A 6,093-nucleotide genomic window follows, 5' to 3' on the forward strand; every position below is an offset into this window, starting at 1 on the left:
TGATAGATAGAAAAGTAGCTATCATTTGGTGTATTTCTTTTCCCGATACCTATCCTATTCTTGACAAATGATTAGTGACTTCAAAAACTGTCACTTGTAGCTGGAGCTAAAAGATAAATTTTATACATAATACTATAGCAGTTACTATTAATCATTCAACATTTATTCTTCCTTTTTCCTTGGAATCTATGTGTAGGTATTCACCTCTTAGGAAGATCTTCTATCCTCACCTCAGGAAAAAAATCCTGCTTGGTTTAAACCAATACTGGTAATTATTTTTCTTACAAGTTTTGGTTAGGAAAGATCATGTGACTCATTTCTGGCCACTGAGATATGAAGGTCAGTCTACTTGGCTGTTTTGGGGAGATTTTTGGTTCTAAGAAAGAGACAAATGATAAGATGATGAACAATTAACATTTCATAGGGTCACTGAATTGGAGATCATGTTGAGTCAAAGGAATATTGAAGTTTGCACAGTAAAATATTTTAGAAGGAAAGGAGATGGTATTCAATGAATGAAATGCTTAAAATTAATATTGTGAAGGTGGTGCAGTAGTTGTTATTGATTAAATAAGACAGTTTAGAATATGAGACAAAGAAAGTTTAGCTGAGGCAAGTTATAGAATACAAATCTTTTAGAAATAAGGAGGTTAAAGAAAAGAAACTGATTGCTCAAGAAGTCCTGGCTCAAAACTTTTGCTCCCTCTGAACTTCTGTTTCTACTGGACTTATGCCCCACTAGCTTCTCACCTTCTACTAGTCTATGCACCATCTCTTCACCCCACCCCTAAAAATCCCCAGCTCACTCAGCAATGTTTCCATGTGTAATATCAGAATTATTTTACACATTTTGTTTTTAATAGATGCTATTGATGCTTTGGAAAGATGAAAGAGATTGACAGCACAGAGATGCCAATAATTTTAAATATAATCTTAAGAAACTTCATTCTTAAAATGTGAAAGAAAGATACACACAAAGAAGAGGCAACTGCCCTGGATATTAGCATGTCCAAATGTAATGAGTAGACCTGCTATAGCCATTTTGTTACCAAAGAGGAACCAGCTTGAAAACAAAGCCAGCATGATGAGACGACATAGCAGAAAGTGGAAAGAACCTGAGTCCTTGATGATGCTATTGAGCTGATGAATTAAACCTGGAGTATACCTACTGTGAGCTTTCTATCATTTAAGGTCTTTACTTTTTAAACTAGTGTTTCATATTTTCTGTAGAAAGCCTCCTAATTGGGGTAAGTATCATAATAATCCCACTTACCCCTCTAGGATGTTTTTTTCCCCCCTATGCTTTTCTGATTTTGCTGAAGTCATCTACTGAAAATAACAGAAAATTCTGTCTCCTTAGATAGGACCTGGGGCCTCTTACTCAGGTTTAGTGTAGTCACTCTCAAAATACAAACTGCACTTTTTGCGGAAATGGAAAACCCACCCTAAAATTCATATGGAATTTCAAGGAACCCAGAATAGCCAAAACTATCTAAAAAAAAAAAAAAAAAAAAAAAGTTGTAGGACTCATACTTCTTGATATCAAAACTTACTACAAAGCTACAGTAAACCAAACAGCATAGTACTGGCATAAGAGTAGACATGTAGACCAATGGAACAGACTTGAGAACCCAAAAATAACCCTCACACCTAGGATCAATTGATTTTTTACAAGAATGTTAAGACCATTCAGTGAGAAAAGGACTGTCTTTTTTACAAGTGGTGCTGGGATGGCCACATTCAAAACTGTGAAGTTGGAATCTTACCTTGCACCATATATAAATATTAACTCAAAATCTATCAAAGACCTAAATTTAAAAGCTATAAAACTCTTACAAGGAACCATAGGGAAAAATCTTCATGAACTTTGGTTTGGTAATGGTTTCTTAAATATGACACCAAAAGCACAAGTGACAAAAAAACAATAAATAAGTTGTGCTTCAACAAAACTAAATGTTGTTCATCAAAGGACACTATCAGGAGAGTAAAAAGACAACCCATGAAATGGAAGAAAATATTGGTAAATCATATATCTGATAAGAGACTAGTATTCAAAATATATAAAGAATTCTAAAACTCAACAACAAAAAGACCAACAACTTAAATTTTTAAATGGGCAAAGGACTTGAATAGACATTTCTCCAAAATAAGATATACTTGTTGTCAATAAACTCATGAAAAGATGCAAACAAAATCACAATGAGATATCATTTCACACCTAGTAAGACAGCTAAAATTTTATATTTAATGAAAATAACTTGTATTGGTGAAAATGTAGAGAAAGTAGAAGCCTAGCACATTGCTGGTAGGAATGTAAAATGACACAATTACTGTGGAAACTAGTTCGGCAATTCCTGAAAAAGTCAAACATAAAATTACCTTATCCAGCAATTTTACTTCTTACCCAAAAGAATTGAAAATATAGGCTCAAACTGATACTTGTGCATCAATGTTCATAGCAGCATTATTCACAGTAGCAAAAGGTAGAAACAACCCAAATGTCCATCAACAGATAAATGAGAGGGGAAAATGTGGTATTATACATACAATAGAATATTATTCAGCTACAAAAAAAGAATGAGGTACTTATACATTGAAACTTGAAAATATTATGGTAAGTGAAATAAGCCAGAAATAAAAGGACAAATATTTTAATGTACCACTTAAATGAAATATCTAAAATAAGCAAATTCATAGAGACATAAAGTAGCTTACAGGTTTGCAAGGGCTGGAGGAGAGAGGAATGGAAGCTATTGCTTAATGGGAACAGAGTTTCTTTTTCAGATGAGAGAGTTTTCTGTAAATGGATGGTCATAACAGTTGCATAACATCATGAATATAGTTAATGCCACTAAATTGTATACTTAAAATGGTCCAAATGGTAAATTTTTATGTTATATACATTTATTACAATAAAAAAATAAAAAACTTGCACTGGAAATTGGCGAGTACATTGTTTGGGACTACGAAATAATTTATCCAGAGGATCAATGCTATAAACAGTTGTTTGCTTCTCAATTTAGGCTGTTTAACACAATATACATTTAACCATGAAACTTTAGTAAATAATTCTGTCAAAACATTGATAATTAACCAGAACAGAAAAGCAACACATTGAATCAGAAATAGTGTTATTTTTATCAACTAGTGACATGTGAAGAAAAACAGATTTCATTAGTGGAATATGAGAAAATAGAAAGTTTTCTCTAGATTCTGGGGAAATTTCAGAACAGTTTCTAGAATGTTAAATGGACTCATTCTTTTTAATGACTGCGGTAGGCTAAATAAAGTCCCCTATTCTATCTATGTCCAAATCCCTGGAACCTGTACATGAGTAACCTTATATGTTACCTTACATGGCAAAAGGGACTTTGAAAAAATGATTAATAAGGATCTTAAGATGGGAATATCATCCTGGATTATCTGATGGAGCCAATGTTATCACAATGCCCTTATAAGGGAAAGCAAGAGGGTCAAAATTTAAAAAGGTGATGGCTAAAGCAAAGGGAAAGATAGTGATGTGAGGAAAGAAGCAGAGGTTAGAATGATGCAGGACCACAAGCCAAGGAATACGGGCAGCCTCTAGAAGTTGAAACTGGCAAAGAAATGGATTCTCTCTATAGAGCCTCCAGAAGGAAAGCAGCCCTAACCACCCATTTTAAACTTCTGATCTCTAGATCTGTAAGATAATAAATTTGTGTTATTTTAAGCCACTAAATTTGTCAGAATTTGTTATAACAACAGAACAAAACTAATACAATGATTAATTTTACTTCCCAGCTCATTATTTCTTTTCCTTAAAACAAATTTGTCACAAGCACTATTTTTATATTACTATGTTAAGTTTATGGGTTTGGGAAGGGTTGTTTACTTTGATGAAGATAACGTAGATAATACTATCTTTTTCAGTACATTTGCCAAATACAAAGGCTTGTGCTAAAAACTGTACATACTTTACTTTAAGAATTCTTACAATCTTTCAAATAGGTACCATATCTCCTTTTACAGATGAGAAGACAGGCTCTTTGATGTTAAATAATACAGTTAAGGTCATACAGTGGTGGTGTAAATGTGCACATGCTGGAAGAGAATAGGCAAGTCGAGAGTTACTTTTACATTTCCTGTAATAGATTAAAGATAGTTGTTATTAAGAGAATGAAAGTCAGAGAAAAGAAAGAAGGTAGAAAGAAATGTTGGATTGGGCAATTCCCTATATTTAGGATTTCAGGATTGTTTATTCAAGATAGCTTGGCTGTAGTTCAGACAGGAATATAGGAAAATAATAGGCAACTAGCCATTTCTGTGTTTTTGAAAGTCAAACAGTCCTAAACCTTAGATATTCTTAAAAGAAAAACCCATTTTTAAAAATTTCTGGAAAAAAGAATGTTCTCTATATTAAAACTTCATAAGAATATTGCTACTTTGTACATTAGGCATAAAAATTATTGAAGTTTTTTGCAATTGTTATTCATGCAATGTATATATGTCTTGCAAACAATAACAAATCTAGAGGATATTCTTTGAAGCAAGAAGCAGCGGTGCTTAATACTGGACTATTTTTATTTATCCTTTCTGTTTTACATAGAAATACAATAAAATATTTTTTAAAAAATTCAAAATTTTTAAGGAGAATGGATAAAAATATTTGATGATATGAGATATAGATGAGGAATGTCTGGTATTTTTTTTTTTTCCCTAAAGAAAAAGGTCTTTTTTGGTTCTTAATGTTTGGATTAATGACTGCAGTAGAGTTTCTGCCTTCAGATAAAATTCCAGTGACAAGATATCTGTTCTTGACATGAGTAATAACTGGAGTACTTAGGGTTAAACAAAATATTAAATGTCCCAGGATAGAGGAGGTGAGGAAATGTAACGTGATAAGGAGCTGGTCAGCTCGGAGTGGTTGTTTTATTGTGATACAGCAGAGTAGAAACTTGAAAGGTGCCAGGCAGGAGATAAATATGTGCCCACGTTATCTAATGTCAAGAGCTGGGAACACTATTTTGAATTTTTATCCTGAAAATGCAAATAACATCCTTATGAGATATTGAACATTAAATAAACATGTATTAAACCGATTTTGCCTATTGACACATATGTCCATTCATTTATTTGACAGACAGTTATTAGGCCTCAGAATTAACCCAAAATAAAATTATAAAGTAGGAAGTTTCATTTCAGTTGTTTTACCTCTTTCTACTATTGCTCTGTCTTGAGCTTTCAGGTTTCCCTCTCCTCCATCAGGCTTTGGAGCTTGGAAACTAATAACATTAAGGCTCCAATGTGGTCAGAGGAAGAGACAGAGTGTGAGCTTAGAAAAGAAGAAGAACCAAGGTATTACATTCTATTACTTGTGGATAGTTAGGATTATGGTATCTTTTATGTTATTTTTGCTTTTCTATTGTAATGATGTGCCTTTTCATAATAAGAAAAAAATGATGTACATATAGGAAAAGAAACAACAAAAAGAATGTGTTTTAAAATGTTTCTACCATTTTAGTTATTTTCTTTGTAATTCATTTTCAGTTTATCAGGCCTGCTTTGCTCGTTTGACAATGTTATTTAAATTGTTTAAAAACTTTTCCAAGTTGGTCAAAACTTAATGTTTCCAGTTACTACAGACTTGTATAACTCTTATAAATCATGCAAACATCATGAGGTGCAGTATAAGGCAATGAACATTTTAAGTTGTTTCAAACTTTAAGTATTAAACACATAGGGTGCTCTCAACTTTACACAATTACCAATAGAGTAGAACAAATATAACTAGTTAATATTTTTAATCAAATATTTTGACAAATTATTGTATTGCTTTGGGGTCTTGAAGGATATATATAATATGCCATGAAGGAAAAGCAGAGGGTGCTTATCATAAGAACCTTCTTAAAATAGGAACACCTATTTTATCTTGGAAACATTAGAGAAGTCCCTTTGAAGAAGTGTCATTTGTCCTTGCCCAATCAACCTACAGGCACAAGGGACCAACCTACAGTCTGACAAAGTCAGATTATTGACTCATTGTAATGAGGGAGATCACACACAAAACTGTGAGACCTCTGACTAAACAATGAAAAAATAAAGTTATTATAGGAT

The sequence above is a fragment of the Pteropus medius genome, unplaced genomic scaffold (assembly GCF_902729225.1).
Source record: "Pteropus medius unplaced genomic scaffold, Ma_sr-lr_union100, whole genome shotgun sequence".
In the NCBI taxonomy this organism is placed as follows: domain Eukaryota; kingdom Metazoa; phylum Chordata; class Mammalia; order Chiroptera; family Pteropodidae; genus Pteropus; species Pteropus medius.